The sequence below is a fragment of the Mastomys coucha genome, unplaced genomic scaffold (assembly GCF_008632895.1).
Source record: "Mastomys coucha isolate ucsf_1 unplaced genomic scaffold, UCSF_Mcou_1 pScaffold22, whole genome shotgun sequence".
NCBI classification, from domain to species: Eukaryota; Metazoa; Chordata; class Mammalia; order Rodentia; family Muridae; genus Mastomys; species Mastomys coucha.
Genome location: NW_022196905.1, coordinates 12,096,196 through 12,122,632, shown reverse-complemented (window position 1 = coordinate 12,122,632; position 26,437 = coordinate 12,096,196). Strand labels below are relative to the sequence as shown.

The following is a 26,437-nucleotide window of genomic DNA, read 5'->3' as shown; positions in this document are numbered from 1 at the left end:
CATAAATCCTAGTTTACTTTCCCCTGGGTGGCTGAGGGAAAGAGTAGATAAAGCCAGTTAGTTGACTTCATAGATCAGGCAGAGGGACCAGGTGTAGGTCTCTTGTGTTTGGAGTGTGAAGGAGGTGCCATCTGGCAACAAAACAGTGATTCTCGAAGAAAGTGGGAATTGGGCTGGACCTGTCTCTAAGAGGCATTTGTCTAGAGATGCCAACTTGGACCATTAGTCTGGTCATTTTTATTCATTCATCCATTTACTTAGTTATCTATTTATCTATCTATCTATCTATCTATCTATCTATCTATCTATTTTTGATGTGATTAGGAAAAAGGGGCCTAATAACAATAGTCATGTGCCAAATAAAAGGTGTAAAAACTCAAAAATGTTTATGAGGTGACCTTAAAGTCTTTAAAGTTTTAAAACGATATCTGTAGGTAGGACTTAGAGAAGTGGAGGGGACACTATGGCTGTAAGAGGGAATCTACTTGTCCACAATTCCATGCTGAAACCTCAGCTCAGCTTCATGATCGTTGAGCTGTGAGATAGACAAAGAGGAAGATGAACGTGGGCTCAGAACAGATCCATCTTCAGAAGCAAGTAAGAAAAGCTCAAGGATCCTAAACATGCTTCCAACCAGGTGCAGCTGTATCCAGGGCTCCCACATTCCCCAGATAGTCTTCAGGAGCAGGAGCAACAGCTAAAGCCAGGCAATCGTGATACTGGCATTGTGCCTGTGTGTATCTTGAGGGCTGCTGATGTCTCCCTAGCCTCCCCAAATTGATACCTGAAGCTGCATCATTGGAAAGGGATGTTTGAAGAGCTCTGCATTATAACTGCTTGTCCTCAGACCCTTAGGTGGTAGATGAGGCTGGGCACTAGGTGGGATGTGGGAACTGTGGTATGCGTGGTGTTCACCACCTCAGGGCCTCCATTTAACTCAAGATTTTAAGAGGCGAAAAGCAATTTTAAGTTAATGCAAGCACCACAGAATAGAATATGAACCTTGTATGGGTTCTAAAGATTGCAGAGCAGATACAAATGAAACCTGGCACTTTCTGGTTGCCCTTGGCTCTTTGGTCTTTTTACAGGGAGCAAGCCTCTCTTGTTTAGTTGGAGCAGCCTGGCATTTCTGCGTGGTGCATAAAGTGTCTTTGCTGGTGGATCTTCCAGGCTTCTCACATGTTAGCACGCCAGATACTCTCTGTTAGCTAGAAAAATTCATTGTTCAAGCACCACAAAAATTTAAGGACCTAAGTCCCTAGAAGCTGAGGCTTCTCAGTTGGCTTATGCTGACAGTTTCTGAGTATTAACCAGAATGTTGCTTTATTGATGGTTGGGGTAACTCGGCATTGAAGGTTCTGATTCCACAAGTTAAGCAATGTGTTCATAAAAGGGTTTCTGGGTACAGTTTCAGAAGATCTAAATTCCCCTTTGGGTCATGATTTAATTTTTGTCTGGAAATGTACAGTGTCTAATAGCTTGGACTAACTGGCTTTTTTTTTTTTTTCTCCTCTTCATAAACTCCTCACCGAAAGCAATTATTTCCTGAGTTTTGGAGACAAATGAACCATAGAATAGCAGCTGTAGAGTGTGTTGTAAGAAAATACTATAATTACCAAGTTAGACATGTGCTAGGACAACAGTCCTTTGCTGATCAACAGCAGTCATTGAAAAACATGTTAGGCAGCCAGTTCTCAACTGTACGTGCCAATGGGAGGGAGTGGCTGTGCCAAGCGTCCCCAGCACCAGATAATCCCCAAATCGTGGTTGTTTGGCCTCAGGAGGTACCATGTGCTCCTTTCTTTCTTCTTCTTTTGGCAACAGATTCCTTTAATTAGATCCTATGCATATTATTGTCAATATTAGCTGACTTTCTAAACAGATACTCATGGCTGGCAGGAAAGGACACCCTAGGCGACAGGAGAAATTCATTTGGGGATTAAAAATTAGTTGGAGACAATTCTGACATGGGTAATCCTCATGTGAATAATTGAGTGTTGACTGGCATTTACAGAAATGTGTTGAGGGCCGAGGACAGATGTAAATGACAGTGGCATCTTCTGCTAACCCTGGGCTATTTGGTTCTCTTTCATAGACCTCCAACCTAATCCATTTAATTCAGAAAGTCCCCATTGCTACAATGCTCATCTCTACCCAGTGACCACTCTGTCCCTCCTCTGAGCACTTGAGAATTCCTCTATGATGTGGCTCAAGTCTCTCTGTGATCTAGTTCACTATTTCTGTCCACACTCCTCAACTAGCAGAGAGGAAACTGAGTCATCCAGACACGAAGTGAACAAGTCCTGAGACTAAAGCTTGTCAAGAAAGAGAATGAAGGGGCATTTAAAATCTATAGACATGTCCTCATTTTATACCATGTAAGTGCTTACACTGGATACACTGGTGGATAGCACACACTTCCATGTCTGTTAAGAAGTTAGCATGAGCAGAGAAGGCACCATACTTGCAGGTGGTGGTCTTCCAAAGATGATGAGAATCCCTCTATTCACAGTTCAGTTCGATGATGAGAATAAATCCAAGGTAATACATGGTGATATATAGGGACCACTCAGTATGAAATCTCTGAATGTCAAAATAGACAGATGTACTCTGAAAACTTTTTTACTTAGTTTGTGAATGTGAGCATGTCACAGGACAACTTACTGGATCCAGTTCTCTTCCGTTATGTGTGCCACTAAGATTGAACTTAAGTCTGATTAGCCTTGGTACCAAGAGTCTTCACTCATGGAGTCTTTCCAGGGTGTAAGTATGCATTTATAAAAATACATGTACTGTAAATGCAATTTAACATTTAAAAGCTAAGAAATATTAAACTACAAAAGGTTGGGCTTCAAAGAAGTGTACTCCTCGAAGTAATTCAACAATCCTTTTCCAGTAAATAGATGTTCTTGAGTTTAATCTGTGTGTTCTGGGGCCTCTGAAACTTTAAGAGGGTACAGTGGAAGCAGAATGTTCTTTCAAACTCTCTCATTTGACCATAGAGACATAAGAATACAGTGCTCATATCTGGGTGTAGTGAACTCATGGCCCTCATTACCTACCCACCCCCCAGGATGCTCTGGGTGGCTGGCTTAGCTGCAGTCTTATGGCTATGTTCTTTGTCTTAACTATTTGACTAACAAAGAGAAATAGAAAATTAGAACAATTCCCCTGAATTGCTGAAGTTTCAATTAACATTTGCCGAATAATCTGAATATTTTGATTGAAACGATAATTTCCAATTTATCCCACTTTTCACCTCACTCCGTCCACGCAGAACATAAAATAAATCGAATTTACAGAAGTGCCATTACCAAAAGGAAAAAAGAAAAGTTAATGCGTCTACTTAATGATTCATCTTAAAGAGCCAAAGCAGCCCTTATCGAAATCACCCCTTGAGGCCATCTGCAGGCAGATGAGCGGTGGCCAGCCCCCTCTGCATCCCCTTGAAATCTCCTAAATGAGATGCTTCCATTTTCACATGGCCGACTGAAGTCACGAAAACCACAACATCTGGAACAGAAGGAAAGATTTCACTGGAAAGAGCTTGACAAACTCTGAAAACAAAGTTCTAGACTTTTGCTCATTTATTTTGGCTGCAAAGCCAAACTCACTGCAAAGCTCAAAGAGGATTTGTCCAGGGCTCCTATCAAAGGCACGAAAAGCCAGCCTGGCACTAAAATTAATGCATGGACTGCATACACAGCAGAGACAGTTATCTGATACCAAGGGAAGACAGCCACACTAGGTCTTTGTGTTATTTATGAGATTACTATTGGAGGAAACAGGAGCAATTAGATACCCCCTGCTCTCAGCTCAGGGGAAGGAAAAAAGGTGTCAAACATAGCTTTTCAATTTGTCTCTTGATCATTTCTTTCTCACTACATCCTAAAATCCAAATATACATATGCCCCATGCTCACTGGTCTCAGGGGCTTTTTTGTACTTACCCTCTGAAGACTCCATGGATTCTGAATATGTACGGGAAGACTTAAAAATACCTTAAACTAGAGATTTGCAGCTTAAAACAATAGATGTTATTTAATATGATCATAAAATACTACATACATATGAATATATGTATAGATACACGTAATATGTACCCACACACATACACACATATATTCTAGATAGGCTACATGAGTCTAAAAAAATTACTTGAACTTTGGACACTATCATTCTTTGGTCTGTTTAGTTTTTGAAGCTCGCACACTTGAGGGCGTTCCCTACAGTGTTAGTTTCCAGGAATCAGAAGAGGGTGTGGCACACATCATTGCTGCCAGCAGGCATTCAGCACCGGTCCAGTGTTTGAACACGCATTGAGTGATACAAGAAGCAGGGAGTAAGGACTTCCTCTTGGTGGTGGGAGCAGACACTCTATCTCCATAACGAAGGGATGCAGTGTCTGGCTTAGGGCTGGTGAGGCCATGTGCAACCAGCTGGGGCAAGCAGTGTCAGGCTGCAGAGGCAGGATTTCACCCTTTGGGCCCTATGGTATGATTTTGATTGTGGTCTTGCCTACGTAGTAGTGCGCTTTGTGGCTGCCTGTCTCCTACTTTGTTCTCCAGGCACATTCTCTAAGACCTACATAGTACATTCCTTTTTCTGCAGAAACTGGGCTGGGAAGGGCTCTGTTGCTTGAGGCACAGAACCTGGAGAGGCTTCCCTGCAATACCTTCTCTCAGAGATACCTACTGTTAAGATTTTAACATACAGCATTCTGACCCTTTTGTAATGGCGTATTCATCAGGGTCAGGACAGAGTCTTGACTGGAAGAGTAGTGAGGGAGCTTTACCTCCACAGGTTTTATAGAGAAGCTTGCTTCCCATTTCTCTCAGAAGTATACACTCACACTGTAATTGCTTTTGGCTGCTGGGAACAGCAGCTGGTGAAATGAGGATACCAAGAACAGAAGCATGAGGCAGCAGACAAGTGATGTTTGTCTTTAACAATAAGAGGAATCGTCATAGTTTATCTTGTGTACCCACCATTTACCAGGTCTTCTATTGATTACGTAGGTAATTATTAGTTGCTAGTTTTTCTTTATTTTTATTAATCTTTGCACAATATATTTGATCATGTTTCTTCCCACCCTCAACTCCTTTCTGATTTTCCTACCTTCCTACCCACCCAACCTTATGCTTTTGTTCCCTTTCTTTCTTTCTTTCTTCCTTCCTTTCTTTCTTCCTTTCTTTCTTTCATTCTTTCTCCTTTCTTCTTCCTTCCTTCCTTTCTTTTTAAAGCACAAAACCGTAGAAATGAAAAACAAAACAAACAATCCAGTAAGACCCAAGGCCTGAACAAAACAAAACAGTCCACAAAAAATATGGGAGTTTCTTTTGTGTTGGGCATCTACACGGACCTTCTGTGGAGTCTGGTTTATATACTCAATAACATTCTGTTGGTGAATACTGATTTTCCCCTGTCCCAGCTGGTATTAATTGCAAATCAATTGCAAATAGCTTCTTGGTTAGAGGTTGGACCTCACATCCATAGGTTAGATAATTTTGTGCCTCAAAAAACTTCCTATGTCTACAGTTACTTTTTCATTAAATCTTTATGACATTCCATGAGGTAGACATATTATTCTCATTTATAAATCAGAAACCTGAGGCTTAAGCAATGTTAAAAAACTAACCTGAATTCACAAGTAGGAAGAGGTAGGTCCAGAATTTTTACTCAGGCTGAATAACTGCAGAGATTGTATTCCAACCTCTTTGCAGTTGCTTCCAGGTGAGCTGCCCAGGTCCTGGGGCCATCAGTAGGTTTGGTGCTACAATTCACAATCGCTTTGTTAATATGGAAATGTTTACTATAACCACAGTCTACTGTTCACAGGAAACAGAAGAGGCAAAAGTAATATGCTGTTAGTACAGATTACATAGCATTTTAATATGTCATCTCACTTAATGCCAGGAAATGACCAGAGAATAATTATGACTAAAGCCAAGAGATATACACTAACTAGGGGCTTGAAAAAGACAGTAAAGAGAAAGGACATGAAGTAGTGAGAGTGAACCTCTCAGGGAAAAGGATTCTTGGGGGCTCTTTGTGGTACTTTTGGTACATGATGGCCAACAGAAATGTGGAGGCATTTCACTGCATTTTTAAGGTATACGTATTTTACTTTGCTTGCATATGCTGAGTTTGGTGAGATATACCTTAAAATCTGAACAGTCCATATGAAGTCAGCTCATTGGTTCCTATTAAAATGATCTTATAAAAGGATTGGTTTAACCGGAGAGTTGAGTGGCCTGAGCCCACAACATTCAAAGTGTTAAAATAGACAGCAACGAGCATGCTTTGACTTTTATTTTTTTTCCTCCAAATTTTCCCCCAACTGAAACAATTAAGCCTGAATAACTAAGTATAGTCAAGAGGCACTAAGAAGAGCCAGGCTCACCTTTAATATGTTCCAAAGTTAGGTGGTTCCACCGCCACACACACACACACACACACTTGAAGGTACATCTGCATGTGACAGAGCTAGCTTCAAAAGGAAGCCATTCAGAGAGTGACTCATGGTGCCCTTTCCATCCCCTGCCAGTGGTTTCCTTCCCTGGCACGAATACAGCCAAGAAGTAACAACCATTTGGCGGATTGGGCCAGCTGCCAAATTTGAGTATCTAGTTTAACAATGAACACAAACCAAGACTTTTTTGGTCAAAAACCTGCTAGTGTCATGAAAATTAAATAAAAAGAGTTTTTCATGAAAGTAGGTAAAAGGGGGATGCTATATTCAGGACAATTCCAGGTGAATGAATCTTCCACAACTCCAGTTCCAGTCAGTTCCTATGGAGTAGGGCCAGAGTTGGTGATCAGGAGATTCTATTTACATGTAGGAAAATGTTATGGCTCAGATCTAAAATGTCCCCACAGGTTTGTCCCCATAGCTGTGCAGGCTGTAGAAGAACCATTAAGGTGAGCGCTACCAGAGAACAGTAAGTCAATAGAGGCAGGTCTTTGAAGTTTCTATCTGCCCCTGGATCCAGGCAGAGTCTAAGCTTCCTGATGTGAGGTCGGAGTTAGTGTTACTCTGATCACCATGACCTTTGCCATGCCTTCCCTTCTAGGATGGATTGCAGTCCTCTGTCATTAAATACCAAAATCACTTTCTTCCCTTTAAGCTGCATCTATCTAGTATTTTGTCACAGCAACACAAGTAGTAGTCAATCAGGGATCTTACTTTTTGTCTTTGTTTAGTTTTTAGGTAGTTCAGTGGCTCAACTGTCTTACCTTTTTCTTTACAATAGGATGAGGTAAAAAATGAGGTTAGCAGGCAGGGTGTTTCTCCCTGAGGCCTTCTTTGTGTGTTGTGAGGAACACTTGTGAAGGCTCTATAGACTTTGAAGGGAGTTTCTCCAGGGTTAAAAGGACAAAGAGTTAGCATATATTAATTGTACATATTTATGAGATATAGTATAATATTCCATTAATTGTATATAATATACAATAACTAAATCAAATGTTGAGTCACTTGGTAGGTTTTTTGTTTTGATTTATTTGTTTATTTATTTATAGGAATCTCCACTCTTTTCTTGAATGGGTGTACTAACATTCCTATCAACAGTTTATGAGATTTCCTATGTCATCAGCATATACATCATCTCAAATATTTATCTTATGATAGGAATATTCAAAATTCTTTATAGTCAGTCACTGCTTGAAATACAATAAAAAACAATGAATGATAGCCACTCTACCTTGCTGTAGGACACCGGAGCCCATTCTTATTTCTATTTAGCTACGGCTTTGTGCCCATTAACTATCCCCTCTCTCCCTTCCTCAGTTCCCACCATTCTGAAGCTCTCTCCATATAGATCAGTTATCTCCCACCCCATATGAGTGAGGACATACAGCATTTGTTTCTCTGCAGTTGCCTATGTGGCTTAGCACACTCTCTGACTCACCTGTGTTGCTCCAGAGGTCAGGGTTCCATCTTCCTTCATGGCTGAAAACACTCTATTTTGCCTCTGAGTACCTGCTCTTTATTCATTGGTCATTGAAGACATAAGTTTACCCCAGAGCTTAGCTTTGTGAACGGTGAAAGGTATGCAGATGTCTTTTTGACTTATTAGTTAAAAAGACACATCCAGCAGTGGTACTGATGGGTCAGTCCTTTTGTATCTCTAGCTGGTTTTTTTTTTTTTTTTTAAAACCTGCATTCTGTTTTCTAGAATGGGTGTGCTAACTTACATTCCCACCAACAGCAAATGAAAGTTCCCTTTCTCTATATCCTCATTGGCATGCTACTTTTTAGCCTTAAAAGAAACAAAACACTTTTCATCATATATATTCATTGCTCATAGTGTTTTGTTACATAAAAACATGAACAAGTATACATTGCGCCTTCAGCAATGTCCCCTTGCATCCATATTTCCCTTTCTTACCCCTCCTCCTCTCCATCCCCAAGACAGTTTCACTTCATGCCATATAAGCATAATTAAGCATAATTAATATTTTATATCTATAGAAAATCTGAGAAGTACAAATGAAAGAATACATATGCTATCTGTAGTTCTGCAACTGGCTTATTTAGCTTTGTATTGCTATCTTCAGCTGCATCCATTGTCCTGAAAATGACATAACTTCATTCTTTCTAGTGGTGGAAAGAAAATAGCTGTGTGTGTGTGATCTTGTTTATCCTGTTCTCTGTTGTTGGAGACTTGGGGTGATTCCACAATTTAACTATTGTGAATAGTGCTACAGTAAGCACGTTGGTGCAAGTATGTCTGTTACGATTTGATTTGGAGTCCTTTGGGTAAATGTCCAGGAGTTTTATAGCTGAGCCATATGGTGGATTTGTTTGCATTTTTTGAGAGCTTCTCTACTGGTTTTCATTGAAGCTGAAGCTTCATATTCCCCACCAGTAGTGTGCAAGACTCCTTTCTTGTCTATATTCTAATCAGCTTGATTACTGTTTGCTTACTTTTTTGTCTTTTACTTCTAATTTTTTAAAACTTTTTTTAATTGGAAATAGATTTTTTTTTATACATTATTTTCTGATTTTGGTTTCCCCTCTCTCAGATCCTCCCAGCTTCTCCACCCATGCCCAACCAAATCCATACTCTTTCTTTCTCTCTATCATTAGGATATAGGCATGTAAAAAATGAAATAAAAGAAAGTAAGATAAAATAAAATAAAAACAGAGAAAAGGCCAAAGAAAATGCACAAGAAACACTTATAGATAATCAAGACATATATATTTGTGCACAAAGAATTTAACCTATAAAAACAAAATTTGGAACCAAAATATAAACAAAAGATCTGTAAGATTAAAAAAAAAAACTAAACCCTGACAAAGCACTTACGACAAAATAATCAGAGCTGGGTATGGTGGCATAAACCTTTAATTCCAGGACTCAGGAGGCAGAAGCAGGCAGATCTCTGTGAGTTCCAACCCAGCCTGGTCTGCAAGGAGAATTTCAGGACAGGCAGACTGTTATGCAGAAAAGCCCTCCCTCAAAAAATAAACAAACAAATCTTCAAAAAGAGCACTTAGTTCATTTTGTGTTGGCCATCTATAGCTGGGCACAAGATCTGTCCTTATGTGTGATTTGTACCTAGTGAGACTATTGGAAAAAAATTTTTTTTTTCCTTTGCAAGATGTTATCAGTTGGAGATAGCTTCTGAGCTGGAGATGGGGGTGTATTAGTCAGTGTTTTTATTCCTGCACAAACATCATGACCAAGAAGCAAGTTGGGGAGGAAAGGGTTTATTCAGCTTACACTTCCACATTGCTGTTGATCATCAGAGGAAGTCAGGACTGGAACTCGAGCGGGCCAGGAAGCAGGAGCTGATGCAGAGGCCATGGAGAGATGTTTCCTACTGGCTTGCTTCCCCTGGCTTGCTCAGCCTGCTTTCTTATAGAATCCAAGACTTCCAGCCCAGGGATGGCACCACCCACAAGGGGCCCTACTCCCTTGATCACTAATTGAGAAAATGTCCCACAGCTGGATCTCATGGAGGCACTTCCCCAACTGAAACTCCCTTCTCTGTGATAACTCCAGCCTGTGTCAAGTTGGCACACAAAACCAGCCAGTACAGGGGGCTTTTGTATACTTGCCCTGTCAGCACTGTGAACCCCAGCTAGTTTAGGCCTACTTGGCCCTATACATGTTGGCACAGTCTGTGAGCTCGTATATGCATTGGTCCAGTTGTGTCTATAAGGTTTTGTTTCCTTGGTGTCTTCCATCCCCACTGACTGTTACAGTCTATCCATCTTCTCCCTTGCAGAGTTGCATGAGCCCCGAGGGAGGGATTTGATGGAAACATTCTATTTAGGACAGAGTATTTCAAGGTCTCTCATTATCTGCACATTGTCCAATTGTAAGTCTCTGTATTTGTTCTCATCTGTTACAAGAGGAAGCAGCTCAGATGGTAGCTAAGCAGAACACTGATCTACAGGTATAGCAGAGTGTTGTTAGAAGTCGGGTTACTGCTACATTCCTTTATCAAAACTGTAGTATTTGGTTCTCTCCATCATTCTGTCACCAGTGGCTTTGGAAGAAGATCATACAGGGGGTTAACGTTCTCCTGGGGTTTCTCCTATGTTTTTTCCAGCCCAGGGCATGAGGTAGTTTGCACTGAGCCTTACAAACCTGAGTAAAACTCTCCACATCTGCTCTGCAATGATTGTAAACCTCTCAAAAGGGGAAAGGAATCCCATTTTGTAAAGACACTACGATGTTAAAGAATTTCTCTTCCGTGTTCCAGAGAATGGTATTGTAGGGTATTAGAAAAGTCCTGACTGAGTGCATGTTTATTATTTGACATGAGCCAGCCATGTCAAGAACCAAGACCTCAGATTCATGTGGGGGCAAAGCCTTTTCCATACAGATCAGGCTTGGGATTGGCAAATCTTCCTCCCATCTGAGTGTAAGTGTTGTGGTGTTTGTAAAACCTACCCAACGGCAGCTTCCTGGATGCTAACAGCCTGAGACTGTGTACCTGCAAAGACCTGTGGCTGAGATTAACTCCTCCTCATCCTCCTCACGCTGTTCATAATAATGTGCATAATAAATGTTCCAGGTTGTACAGTAGTGGTTGCCACTCCATTAGAGAGTATACAGCGTACTTGACCCAGCTTTTCTGTACACATGTTTGTGTGTCTGTCATTTCTTCAGTCCCTCACCACCCCAGTCTGTTTTCTAGACCAAAAACACAAGTCAATAGGTATCACATAATTCCCTTCAGAAGCTGAACTCCATTTAAAAGAAAGTATAAAGTTTGTGTAGAATATTACTTTATATTCACAATGCTAAAGAATACCTTGAACATGGTTCTGAATTAACCTTACTGTCTGCATATTTCAATATAATGCCCCTTAAAACTTCAATATATTTCTATTTTTGGCCTGATTCCATCAGGTGGATGTTGATGCCTTCTTTCTTTCTTTCTTCCTTCCTTCCTTTCTTTCTTTCTTTCTTTCTCTCTTCCTTCCTTTCTTTGTTCCTTTCTTTCTGGCAAGCTTCTAAAATGTTCCTTGTTGAACTGCAAGCAGGAACAAACTTGCTGATACAAATATTTACCTCCCCCTCAATAAATCTACAGACAGCCTTTCCTGCATTTTCTTCTAGTTCTTACTTCTGTAAGTTCACATCTTCTGCCTTTGAACCTCCCCCCGCACACACAAACTGTTATTGAGCTTAAGGATGAGGATTATTTTCATTATAGGGTTTAATGCCCACAAATGGGAAGCAAGGCATCAACATGGCAGTTGGAAAGTTAGAGGACACAGGGCAGGTCAGTAGGTGAAGGGGCAACTAGAACCTTGATCCTTACCTTGTTTGTCTTGATAGTCCTCTGTGACAGTCTTCTCCAGTGCTCCTGTCCTCAGCTCATTGGCTTCCCTTCATTTCTCCTTGTAGAAAGAGGCTTTAGTGCAGGGATGCTGTTCTGAGCTCTTTTGGCTCCCTCTCCACAGCCCTTGCTTAACAAGTCTCCCTGACTTCCCTCAGCCTTTCTCAGCCACTGCTCAGAGCAGGGGACTGAAAGTCTTGCTTCTGGGTGTCTATCTAGCTAAGCCTCTTCAGTATTGGAAAGTATCCTGCGTAGGTGTGCTCTCTCTCATAGGGAACAGAGAAAAATGGTAATTTTTACTTGACTCTCACAGAAGTGCAGACAAGGCTGAGGAATAGGTAGGCAAGACAAGGGTCTGCTGGTGAGAGGGACTTCCTGGAGTCCTCATTCCCTGTGATGGGTTGCCTGTGTTAGCCTTCTTTGCCTCCTTCTCCACAGTGAGTTAAGCTGTCTTCTTTGGTGCTGGCTTCTTCACAGGTACTATTGTTAAGTGGCTAGGAGGAATAGAAAAGGCAGCAAACCAACAAAACAAATGTCTAAATATCTGAAATGTTTCACCCAAGTCTATGGAAGGGTTAACTGACATGTGAACAGAAGCTTACATATTCACAGAGTCTTCAACATGGATACTGTCTCTCATTTTAACCTTCAAATTCTTTTGGGCACACTTAATGCTACTTTTTTTTTTTTTAAACTTTTAAAAGCAGCACCATTGTAACTAAAGTGAGATCAAGACTTGCTCATCCACAAACGATGAAGCATTCCTAGGCAACAGCACAAAGTGTTCTCGTCTGGTGGCCTGAGCAGCCATGTGCTGGGCCCAGGTTAAACGAAGTTGGGGGAAATGGAAATGTTGACATTTCTTTAAACAATAAAAATTACAAGTGATTGCCAAAGTGCCATGAGCTGACATTTACAGAGATTGTTCCACGATTATATATATGAAATATCGTAAGTAATTAGCTCATGGCAATTACCTCCCCCTTGTTATTTTGCTTTTAGAATATTTTTAAAGCTTAGGTTACTAAAATTTCAAATAATCCTGGACTGCACTGTCATGGGTATTTATCCAAATGATTGTGGTCTCTTGTAAACAGACCTATGATCTGATTTCCATTGGGGCAGGGGTTGTAAAAGGCCAGGGATTTTCGGTGGATTTACACATATACTGTTTCAGTTACCAAGGTCTACTTAACAGCCCCTTTCCTTGGAGTCTTACGTACACTTGCCACCCAGTGTCCATCTGTCATGAAGGAAGGCATGGATGATGACACAGAAGGGGGCTGGAGATGGTGGGGGCCACACTCCAGCCTCGGGGAATTTGCAGCATAGTCCTCCTTTGCAGGCATGCTGTCAGTTAACTAGCTCAGTGGCCTCTGCTGCTGGAGAGCTGACTCATCAAGACAGCTCAATATGGAGGCAGGGACTGGTGTATTTGTGTTTCTTTTGCAAGGCCTTATCCCTTGTGCACCCCTCCTCTGTCCCAAACACCAAAGGAGAGGGGCTGGCCTTTTTAAACCTTCTTAGACCAGGTTAGAACCACTTCAAAAAAACTCATAGTATTCCATTGATGGGTACATTTTTCAATGAAGTTTTAGCATTGAATTATGATGATTAGTAAAAGTAAAAGGGAATTAATATTTATCCCCATCTCTAAATGGCCAGCTTGATGGTTACATACCCCTAGCAAACAACTTTATTTCTAAATGTTATTTCAACCAGAGATATAATTTCTCTAACACAGCAGAAAGTAGGAGACAAACATGAAATAAAGCTATTATTCCATTTTGAATAAGTTTCAAATCCTTAGATGGACACAAATTTATTCTGAATAGCTTGGCTACTGTAAAACATAGGATCTGAAAGTCAATAATAGTTTTCTAGAAATGCAAAGTCCTGTGAATGCTTACTTGCTGTATTGTGAGGAAACTTCTAAATATTACCCTTAGTGTTTAGTCAAGGCATGCTTTCCTAAGGACCACAGGAAGAAAGAGCTGGGGGAGCATTTTCTCTGTAGGCCCCCTCTCCATTTTGCATCTATGTGAGGATTCTGAAGGCAAAGGGGAAAATGGGCTAATTTCTTCAGCCTCCCACCTCTCCCCATTTGCATCTCTGAGAACAAAACCTCCATTATTTCTAATCTTGGTTGGCAACCAGAGCTTTGAACTCATCATGAGTGTGAAAAGCTGAGAGAATGGTGCAGAATTCCTCAGCCCCATGGTCAGAGTTGACAGTGTTTCCCGAAACTCTGCATGAAATTCAATCCAATTCTTTTCTCAGATTACAGGGTCCTCGGGATGAAATATTGCATTTTAAAGCAAAGGTGCAAAGCTAATCTATCATAGCATACCTCCAGGTGAGATTTATTCCACCCTGCCTGCAGAAAGCACTGTGCCCGCTCTGCATGTGCAGGCCATACTCCTCTTATTATTATCCAGTTGAGAAATCCCCAGCATAGCAATGCCTGAGAAATGAGCGGGCAAGCCTACAGAATGTGACACTTATGCTAATCTGCGCCCTGCTGTGGAAAAACACACACAAGGATTCCATTACCACATTCATTAGGCTGCAGCACACTCTATCCTGAATAGGGATTATGAACTAGAATTGGATGAAAACAGTCGATTGAGCCCACTTAGCCAAAATGCTCTGACCCTGGCCAAATGTGTTGGCATAGGATCATCAGCTCAGACTTTAAAGAGGACATTAGTAGTTGGAAGTTTGTCCTTCCCTGGAGCTGTCATATTCACCAGGCCATGACACATGTCATTGGTTTAGACAGTGAACACTAGAAACAGCAGTATATGTAAGGACTGGGTCTGGGACCATTGAAACATGTCTCACTCATCCCGTACACCTGTTGGGCAGTGCCTGGCATTCCCTAGCCACACTTTCTTCCTTCTTACAGTCAGAAAACGAACTGTGGGTGATAACACTATATAGCTAGGAAAGAAATTAGAATCAGATGCAAACACTGGTTCAGCTTACCCAAGTCTCCTCACCTTGGTCTTGGGGTTGCTGGACACAGTTGTCACCTATCAACTTCATCTTCCAATAGGGGCAGACATGTTTGCCATGGAGCTAAGACTCTGAGCTGGAAATATTTTAAGTATTGTCAGAAATAATAAAGAAAGAAATGCAAGTGACTGCTTGGGAAATGTTATGGAATCTGGCTGTGCAGGCAGAGGGAAGAGATTTAAATCCATCCATGTATATCATTAAGAAGATAATAATAAAAACCTTCTGTGGAAACATGTTTTCAGCCTTAGGTTCTAGGAAACTATTTGTCTGGGCGTTTCTCTTCAGCTTAGAAGTGTAACACAAAGTTCTGATGGGAGGCTCTACCCAGCATCTTGATTTATGTCAGTGATGTGTTCCTAAAAAGCTGAAGATAAATCAAACTTTGGTCTTGTGAACTAAATTGCTTCTGGGCTCCTCTTTTGGCCAAGGTAACCCTGCGAGGAATTCTCCTGGGTATGTGTATGTGTACAGTGAAGGGTATAATTTCATGCCCAAAATGCAAGCAACTCTTTATCACCGAGCTGATATTATTTAAGTTTTCCTTAGGAGTCTTCCCAGAAGTGGATGGAAGAAATAAGGATGCAGGAAGCCGGGAGCCCCTGAGCTGAAGTGTCTGGCCCTTTCTGTTTCTTCTCTTGAGAAAACAGGACTTTCAGAGAGCAGTGAGCCTCATTCTTCTCTGCATACTCAAGTGATGTCATGGAAAGGTATACTAAAGCTGTCGACCATTCTTTTCTTTCTTCCCTTTCACTTCCCCACCTTCCTGCTAGCTCCCCTGCCCCCAACTCCCTCCCGGCAGGGTGTTCCTATGTAGACTTGGCTGTCTTAACTTGTTCTGTAGAGCAGACTGGCCCTGAACTCAGAGATCCTCCTGCCTCTACTTAAATTAAAGCCATGTTCCAACACCTCCATCTGCCTTCTCCCCTCCTTTTCTCCCCCGTCACTCCTCCCTCCAGCTATCCTTTCTACTTTTGACAGGCTCTCAGTAGATCACAGCTGGCCTCGAACTTGGCAGTATAGCTGAGAATGACCTTGAACTTCTGATCTTATTTCCTATCTCAGCCTTCTAAGTACTGGGCTTATAGGTGTCTGTCCCTGTGCCTAATTTACTTTTAGAGTTTTCTATCCATAAACCCCAAGAATGGCTTGGGATGCTCATAAATGTAGGGGGAGGACATAGAACCAACATTCCACAACCTGTGCTGATCTGGAAATGGCAGAATCCACATGAGTGGTCAGTGAGAAATTGCCTGTGGCTGATGCTGCTTCTGCTGCATGAGGCTCTGAAGTCTGTCCTGCCCTTGGCCCTGAAAGTGCTTCTAAAACAGAACCAGACATGTAGCCAGTGGGGGAAAAAAGAGCTGCTGGAGAGGCCTTGGGGTGTTCCCCTCAACATGCTGTGCCTGCCCCACCTCACTTTTCTGGAACATCCACTTAATTGAGTCTATTGCCCTGTGTCCTCCAGATCCCTGGGACACCAGGAAGCATCAAGCAGGTTGACGTTGACGGAGACTCTGTGTTCTTCCAGAAGAGCAGAGCCCTTTGCACCCAGATTTTAACACAATCTTTCCTGTCTGGGGCTTCGGGTACTACAGTGAAAAACTGTTTGAAAATCTCTTTTATCATTCATTGTCTCCAGACCGAAATCATTTTTGACAACCTCTACAGAAAGCAAGCAGCATTCTGGCTACTGGCAAGTCAGTCAGAGGGAGGAAACACATGTTCACTGTCAGCCAGAGCTCCGGAGAAGGCCCTGACAACCCTTTAACCCCTGTTCCCAGAGAAAGGACCCAAATGTTTTTTTGGAACAAAGTCACCACATTGTCTTAAGCGTCTTTCTCGTTTACTGTGTTTTGTTTTCCCCAAGACAGCAGCCTTAACATAACAATCCTCAGCCCTCCATCTTTATTGTGGGAAGTAGCAGATCTGTGTTTATGTCCTACCAGGGAAGATTAGAAAAAAAGCCGATCGTTCATGACTTTCCTTTATGAACCAAACCCTCTTTTTATTTCATTTTTAACCATCTGACCACAGTTTAAATACCAACACACCAAGGAGTTCACTCACCTCATACAGTGATTCTTCAAAACCAGCCAAGAAGCCGTAGGAGTGAAATTTTCTGAACAGTAGGAAGGCTGCCTAGCCGGGATCCTTAGCATGCTGGGCACTGACACAGCTGTGGAAATGATTGTGAACCTCAAGGTCTGGAGCCAGAAATGCCTGTGTATTGCTTAAGGCACATGTTACTAAGCAGAACTATTTCTACAGTCCCTAGTTCTATATAGAACTATTTCTATAGCAACCGGGCTGGGAAGAGAGGTGGTGGGGCACTGTAATAACAGAAACTGAGTGTTAGGGGTGTGTGTTTGCTTCTTAAAAAAAAAAATTGTTTTAATACAACAGTGCTGAAATTACATTGATGAAAACCCAGCTCGCAACTCCACAGTCTGCAACCATGGTGCTTTTTCTCAGTCCTACAGGCGTTGGTGGGTTAAGATGATTATTAGTATACGATCCCCTGTGTCTTTCATTTTCAAGACTGCCAGTGAGGAGGCAGTGGCTTAGAAAGGAAGTCCTGTGGGCACTGGCCCTGGCTCTAGCCAGGGTATCAAGAACAGACCAGAGAGGAACGCTTGCCTGTATGAACGGAGATCTGAGACCTTGTGTCCCCCTGTCCCCCAGATGCTGCTTGCCTCTCTCTGACCCCCTGTTTGTTTGTCTGTCTCTCTCTAGTGGCTTTTCATGTTGATTCTAAATTATGTTTTTATTGAAACAAAACTTGGATGACATTAGCCATTTTGTGTTGAATTAAACCCAGGGCTTCGAGATGCTAGGCGAGCTCTCTGCTGAGTTAGCTGTAGCCCTGAAGACTCTAATTTGGTGGTTTGGTTGGCTTGTCTGTTTTCTGATCCTTCTGCATTGGCCTGTTGATCACTGGAACTATAGATATGTACCACCATCAACTGCTGGAATTATAGGTATTCACCACCATTAACTGCTGGAATTATTCATTTAAAGATGATTAAAATATAAACTGCATAGCTTCAGAATTGTGCAACCACAACTTGTATCTTATCCCAAAACATTTTTCATGACTTTAGAGGAAGACTGTATATCATGAAGCAGTTCACCACACTTGTCCTTCCCCATAAGCCATGCAAAGACTAATCTACTCCCAGCTCCTAAGGACTCTTCTATTTTGCTACCCACTTTATAGTTAGTAGAAGTAAAGTCATGCCCTATTGCATTTGAGGCTATACTAGAGCATTAATGGATATTTCACTCAACCATTTCCATTGCATACACGTGCTCTCATCTGTCTATCCACACACCCACCAATGGACATCTGGGTTAGCTATTGTGGATGTTCTGCTGTGAGACATCTGGGAACAGGTCTGTGTGAGTGCCTGTTACAAGTTCTAGCAATGGAATTGCTGGGTCATGTTATGATTCTCTGTGTTTCTTTTTGAGGAGCTGCCAAACTTTGTGATTAAACCATTTGATATTCCCATTACCAATGCATCCGAGTTTCCATTTCAATGTAAGCCTCTGTGGCCTTTGTTATCTTTTCATGAAAAACAGTTCTTCTAGTGGTGTTAGGTGTGAAAAGGCAGCTTTCAGTTTCATTTCTCAAATGCCTAGGGATCTTCTCATGAGCTGATTGGACATCATGGATGATTTTGAAGGGAAATACTTTGTCAAGTTATAGTTTTTCATTTGAATCTCTGCGCCATTTTGTAGTGGAGTTGTAGCAGTTCCCATGCATCCTGGAGCCAGAACTCTTCTCAGGCATGTAGTTTTGAGTGAGTCCCTTCCACACTGCAGTGTGTGTTTATACCTTTTTGATAATGTCTTGTGATACACAAAAAAGTTACTCTGTTTCTCTCTCTCTCTCTCTCTCTCTCTCTCTCTCTCTCTCTCTCTCTCTCTCTCTCTCTGTCTCTCTCTCTCTAGGTTTTTTCAAGACATGGTTCCTCTGTGTAGCCCTGTCTATCCTTGAACTTTATAGACCAGGCTGACCTTGAACTCAGAAATCCACCTGCCTCTGCCTCCCAAGTGCTGGGATTAAAGGCCTGGGCCACCATTGTCCAGTTCTTATGTGTATATTTTTGGTCCAGCTTTTACAGTGTAGCTGAGAATAAATTGCCAAATCCAAATTCATGAAGATTATTCATGCATTTTCTTCTAAGAGTTTTATAAGTCTTACTCTTACATTTATCTCTGATTAACTTAGAAATGAAAATTTCTCATGCTATAAGGTGGAGTCCAGCTTCATTCTGGTGCATGTGGTTGCCTGGCTGTCTAGCAAACTTTGATGAGCATTCCATCTTTGAGCTTACAGAATGGTGCCTTTGTTGAATATCAATTGGCCATAGAGACACAAACTTGTGTCACATTAGCATAATTATTAAAATCATAGTAACTTTTATACTGTTTTTAAATCAGGAAGAATGAGTCTCTCAACTTCCCACTAGCTTTTTTGATAAAATTATAAGCTCTATTCCCCACTAAGTCTTTAGGCCTAAAACCTGAAAATATCTTCAAGCATGCCATCTATAGCAGTGGTTCTCAAGTTTCCTAATGCTAAGACACTTCAATACAGTTCCTCATCTTATGGTGACACCCCAACCATAAAGTTATTTTCATTGCTACTTCATAATTGTAATTTGCTATTGTCATGAATTATAATGTAAATGTCTGTGTTTTCTGATGGTCTTCAGTGACCCCTGTGAAAGGGTCATTTGATTCTGAAAGGGGTCACAAAGTACAGGTTGAGAACCACTGACCAATATTATTATGTCCTGACCCTTCATCCATGAGCTTTTTTGGGGAGTTTTATCCAGGTCTTTTTTTTTTTTTAGATTTGTTTATTTATTATGTATACAGTGTTCTGTCTGCATTTATGCCTGTAGGCCAGAAGAGGGCTGTGAGCCACCATGTGGTTGCTGGGAACTGAACTCAAGACCTCTGGAAGAGCAAACAGTGCTCTGAATCTCTGAGCCATCTCTCCAGCCCTTTACCCAGGACTTTATGAATGGCAGCTTCGCAATCTACTCCGAAGATAAGTTCTCAGCCCCCTCTTTACTTTTTATTTTGAGACAAGGTCTGACCAAAGTTTTCAGGTGAGTCATGAACTCATTCTGTAATCTAGGCTACCTGGAACCCATTCCATGAATGGACAAAAAAGGTACAAATGTTCTGAGAACTACCCAGGAAGGCAGTTTATATTTTTCAGAAACCTTCTGCCTGACATAACAAGTGTTTGGTGTAGGAAAAAAAAAAGGAAACTAGAAACAATTACAAAAGCAGAAATAAAAATCAACAATAATATCGCTTTGATGAGTAAATAAATACATTCTTTTGACTGAAATTGTTTGCTTTGAGCTCCAAAATGTCTAGGCGGAAGCCAGCTGCTATGTGTGGTGACATCACTGTCATTTCTATGAGTCTCTACTGATTTTGTTCTTTTTACTTCTGTTATTTTCTGTTCTCAGTTCTTCTTCTGTCTACACGTCCAACCCTTTCTCCCAGCCACTCTTCTCTTTCTGTTGCCTCTTTAAAGTGGGGGCAAAAGGAAATGAAAGGAGGGTTCCCAGTGGGTGGCAGGAAAGACATTTGGCTTCTCCCAGACTCCAGGCTCTTCAGATCCCCTCCCACCCTTCCTCCTCCTCCCTAGTTGGCCTACTGATAAACGACATGGAGCCTGTACAAGATGAACTGACAGCTCTGTGCATGCGTGTTTACGAGCAACAGACGGTGGGAGTAAACACGGCCAAGCCATCTTTCATCCATAAAGCATATTATTGATTTTTCTCTAATTAAAACAGTCACAACAGACATTGTTGTCATACCCATGTTTCTCCTCTTTTATATTTTAAATAAAAACCAGCTTGTCTGGTGAGAACCCAGCAATGAAATGACTTTTATTCCCCAACCCTCTTCTCTCCTCTTAGTTTTAGAGCCTTCTCTTCTCAAGGGATCTTTTGGGTCTTTAGCACTTTGGGGATGTGAAGATACCTGTTCTTGTCAGTCTCCATTACGTCTTCAGTCAGTTGTATTTCTCAGGAAAGCAAAGGGTGAATTGTGTACCCTGGCACCTGATCCCCTTCAGAATCATACAGCAGAGGGATTGGGGCATCTGTTTCTGTGATTCTTCCTTGTTGACTGTCATTCCTGTTAACAGCTGGCCTTATGATCTGGGAGATTTCTTCATCATCAGGGATACCATAGGCTTTTCTCTGTCATCCTTCTGTCCTCCAGTGGCCTATGAAGATCCAGGGCAATTGGAGATGGCTGGGAAATTTTGGAAGAGCTCCATTCTCAGGGCAGCAGCAGCAATGTGGCAGTAAGCTCCTGGATTCCTTAGAAAATAAATGACCCTGAGAGAAGACTCAAAAACATCTGACCCTAGATCTTCATGTGAGGTAGGAAGCAGAAGACATTGGGTATTCTGAGTCTGGATACCAATGACAAACATGTCAAGATGAATCTTGTTCCCTTTTTGATGCCCGAGTAAATGAGATGAAGGCATCATGGAGGGTTGGAAGCACAGAGAATAGTAGGCCCAGGGTACAAACTCCCTGCCTCTGCCTGGCTTTGTGGCCTTAGGTGAACACTCTGGCTTTCTGTGTCCTCCTCCATGACAGGAAAAGATGGCACATGAAGTCTTTTGCACATGATGGAAAGTAACTGAGGAGGTCTGAGGCTTTGGATCCAATCACCCAATAATCTGTAAACATGTATGTGTAATTTCTAGGTTCTGAGGAAACATTGGCAGCAGTAGACAAAATATGAAAGTTTAAAGAGTTTACATCCTATTGGGGGAGTCAGAAAATACCCTCTCCTCCAACATGCATGCATACATAAAATGCATATGTGTGTCTATATTGCATGTGTTGTGTTTATGTCTATCTGTGTACTTACATACATCAGGAAGTAATTAAGTAATATGGAAACCAGCAAGAATGGTTTGTAAAGTTGTATGACCCTAAGGAGATTTAGAGCCATCATGGAGACAAGAAGAACACAGAAAAAAATCAGTGTCCTGTACATCCATGCTTATCATCTAATAAACATTTGAAACATGGGAGCCAAGGCTGTCCCACATCCCTCCATATGCAAATACCACCTTGAGAGAACTGGTCTCCCAGAAGTGCTGTCACTCCTAAGCTCACAGATGAGACCATCACTTTTGCTCCAGTAACTGACCAAAGAGGAACCCACCAGGAACACACGAGTACAGAAACCTCAAAAGAGTCAGGAACAAGATCCCTCGTTTCCATCAGTGCCCTGGAGCTAACCATGTGACAGAGCTCTCCACACCCAAATCCTGCCCAGAAAGAACTGATCTCTCAGGAGTGCTGACATACCTAAGACCACAGGTTCACAAGCCCACAGGAGGGACAAGCTCCAGTTAGAGACAGCAAAACCAACTAATGCCAAAGATAACCAGATGGTAAGAGAAAAGCACAAGAACCTAAGCAATACAAACAAAGGTTACTTGGCATCATCAGAACCCAATACTCACACCATAGCAAGTCCTCGATACACCATCACATTGGAAAAGCAAGACTCTGATTTAAAATCACATCTCATGATAATGATACAGGACTTTAAGAAGGACATAAATAACTCCCTTAAAGAAATACAGGAGAACACAGGTAAACAGCTAGAAGCCCTTCAAGAGGAAACACAAAGAAATCCCTTAAAGAACTACAGGAACACACTATCAAACAGGTGAAGGAAATGAGCAAAACCATCCAGAATCTAAAAGTGGAAATAAGAAAAATAAAGAAATCAGAGAGAGACATCCCTGGAGATAGAAAACCTAGGAAAGAAATCAGGAGTCATAGATGCAAGCATCACCAACAGAATACAAGAGATAGAAGAGAGAATCTCAGGGACAGAAGACATCATAGAAAACATTGACACAACAGACAAAGAAAATGCAAAAAGCAAAAAGCTCCTAACACAGAACATCCAGGAAATCTAGGATGCAATGAGAAGACCAAACCTAAGGATAATGGGTATAGAAGAGAGTGAAGACTCCCAAGGTAATGGGCCAGTCAATATCTTCAACAAAATTATAGAAGAAAACTTCTCTAACCTAAAGAAAGAGATGCCCATGAACATACAAGAAGCCTACAGAATTCCAAATAGACTGGACCAGAAAAGAAATTCCTCCCGTCACATAATAATCAAAACACCAAATGCACGAAACAAAGAAAGAATTTTAAAAGCAGTAAGGGAAAAAAGGCAAGTAACATATAAAGGCAGGCCTATCAGAATTACACCAGACTTCTCACCAGAGACTATGAAAGCTAGAAGATTCTGGGCAGATGTCATACAGACCCTACAAGAACACAAATGCCAGCCCAGGCTACTATACCCAGCAAAACCCTCAATTACCATAGATGGAGAAAACAAGATATTCCATGACAAAACAAAATTTACACAATATCTTTCCACAAATCCAGCCCTATGAAGGAGAATAGATGGAAAACATCAACATAAGGAACAAAACTACACCCTAGAAGAAGCAAGAAATTCAATGAACCCACACAAACCTAATTCCACCTCTTACTACAAAAACAACAGAAAGTGACAATTACTTTTTCTTAATATCTTAATATGAAAATTAATATTACCAACATATCCTAATCAATTGAAATACAAAAATATGAGGAATTAGAAATTTGTTGACTGTCATCCAATGGTCTCTCTAATTTGATAATTGGAGACATAGGTCTAATATTGTACAATACCTATACACTTTCAGTTGTATGTATGTGACAGTGTCTTGCTGTGTACAACATAATGCTCCTGAAATCTTGCTTCTCCTATCTCAACCTTTCTATTACTAGTATTGTTTATTTCATGTTTTTACACTATACTATGGTTTTCAGAACAGCTTACATATTTCAAAAGTATGTATATAGCCAAAAGAAACATAGATATTCAAATTAGGAGGGGGCTTGTAAGAGAACAACAAAGAGTGAGACTGAATGCTTTGCTCTTGAAGAGTTACTCTTGTAACTCTTTTATCAAGTTTGAAGAAGAGGACTTTATAAGTTACTCTTTCTCTGAGATGAATGCTTTCCCAAATTATCATAGCCAATGAACCAGATTCTTACTCTCACCTAATGTCTGTGCCATCCTCCAAGCAGAACCATTGTTCATTGAAACAGTTGGTGAATGACTTTATGGATAGACCATCTTAATATACACACCATTTCTTAAATGAATGTAACCTGTTCTCTGTGGGCTGAGAATAAAGTCACTCACTCAAGTCAAATAGCTTTAACCATAGCAGGAAGTCTGTATCCAAAAATCGTGCCTACAATTCATTCCTTGGCACAGCAGAACTGTAAACTCTCAGCTTAGCTACGATGGAGGTAAAATCCTTTGGTGATATGAGGGTCATTGAAGTATAGCCTTATTACAATGAAATCCAGTGTCGAAAAATTGTTCTTATTTTGGGCTTATTTTGTTGTATTTTGTACCACAGTAAGAGCCAAGATTTTAAGTCTACTAAATAGAAAAAAACCCAACCAAACAAAAGGACTTTATATATTTATGTTCATTTAAGAAAATACTAGTAGTGATGTATCATTTTGAAATATACAGTTAATATGTTTGGAGTTATTTAAAATTTATATTGATAAAAATGTATGTATTTTCTGTATTGCTGTAGACAAGCATCTACATAAATTGGTTGTTTTATATCAAACAACTTTTATAATATTCATTTTTATTGTTATAATATTTTATAAATTTTAAAGAATATGACAAAAAATATTGTAAGTATTGAAGGGAAACAAAAATGTGATTTAATTCTATTTACTTACAATATGTTTTTAAATGTTAACAAATTCAGATAAATTTAAATCATGTAACTTTTGTCATCATAATGCAATAAAACTTTAAAAAAGCCTTTAATCCCAGCACTTGGGAGGCAGAGGCAGGCGGATTTCTGAGTTCGAGGCCAGCCTGATCTACAGAGTGAGTTCCAGGACAGCCAGGGCTACACAGAGAAACCCTGTCTCAAAAAACCAAAAACAAATAAAAATAAAAATAAAAATAAATAAGAAGGGGGAACAAAATACTCATGGGAGGTAGAGGGTGGGAGGAAATTGGGAGGAAGAGAGGAGAGGAGATGGGAATGATATACAGAGAGTCAGGAGTTTGATCAGAGGTGTGTAGCAATAGGGAATGGGGAACTGTTGGTAGCCACCAGCAAGTCCTAGATGCCAGGAAAGCAAGAGAATCTCAGAACCCAACAGGGATGACATTATCTCAAAAACCAGACAAAGGGGAGGGAGAACCTGTAGAGACTATATCCAGAGGTTAGTTAAGGCCCCTGGTTGGAGGATGGGATCACCCACTCATCTAAAAAATTTTAACCCAGAATTTCTCCTGTTTAAAGGAAATATGGGGACAAAAAATGAATCAGAATGAAGGAATTTCCATCCAGAGATTGCCCCACTTGGGGATCCAACCCCATAAACAGACACCAAACCCAGACACTATTGCAAATGCCAGGTAGTGCTTGCTGATAGAAGCTTCTTATAGCTGTCTCCTGATAGGCTCTGCCAGAGCTTGGTGAATACAGAGGCCAATGCTCACAGCCAACCACTGGACTGAGCATGACTGACCCCAATGGAGAAGGTGGAGAAAGGGCTGAAGGAGTTGAAGGAGTATGCAACCCCACAGGAAGAACAACAATATCAACCAACCTAATGCCCCCTCCCCCAGATCTCCTAGGAAATAAACCACCAATCAAAGAGTACACATGGAAGGAACCCATGACTCCAGCCACATTTGTAGCAGAGGATGGCATTGTCTGGCATCAGTAGAAGGAGACTCCCTTGGTCCTGTGAAGGCATGATTTCCCAGTGTCAGGGAATGCCAGGGCAGTAAGGCAGGAGTGGGAGCACCCTCATAGAAGGGGGGGGGGTCTGGGATGGGGGTTTCTTCAGGAGAAACCAGGAAATGGGATAACATTTGAAATGTAAATACATAAAATATCCAATTAAAAAGAAGAAAATCAAAGACAAAGTTGATTTTTGTACACACACATACATTACATTCATAATTTTCAGTAATTATAAAGTAATATGATTCCTTGAGTCTTTATCGAACAGCACTGGTGCTACTTGCCTCTCCCTCCTCCTTGTCTTCTCCTTCTGTATTGATTTCCCTTCCCTCATCCCAATTAGAGCTTCATCTAGTTTTCCTGTCTCCCCTTCATATCACCTGTTTGTGCTATTGTCCCCTCAACTCACCCCTATGGTTCCTTTATATTTTCCTGGTTTCTGCAGTTACTCCATGATATATACTCATACCTGAAGATTGGAAGTAGAAACTGCAGATGAGAGAGAACGGGATGTTGTCTTTCTAGGTCTTCATTATTCCATTCATTATCTTTTCTAGGTTCATTTGTTTACCTGCAAATTTAATGATTTCATATATATATATATATATATATATATATATATATATACACACACATATACATATATATGCAATATAGATACATTCTTATATATATCACATACATGCACACACATGCAAATACACACATGCACACATATGCATGTACACACACATACCCA

The 26,437-nt window shown here is 40.9% G+C and overlaps 1 long non-coding RNA gene across 1 annotated transcript; it reads right to left on the bottom strand.

Annotated features, from left to right (window-relative positions):
* Positions 1 to 10,345: 10,345 nt before the first annotated feature.
* On the bottom strand, positions 10,346 to 17,047 carry LOC116069634. The gene is made up of 3 exons (XR_004110075.1): positions 16,890 to 17,047; positions 14,804 to 14,895; positions 10,346 to 12,295 (listed from the first exon to the last, which is right to left on the bottom strand). It is a non-coding gene; the product is annotated as an uncharacterized LOC116069634 (long non-coding RNA).
* Positions 17,048 to 26,437: the final 9,390 nt, after the last annotated feature.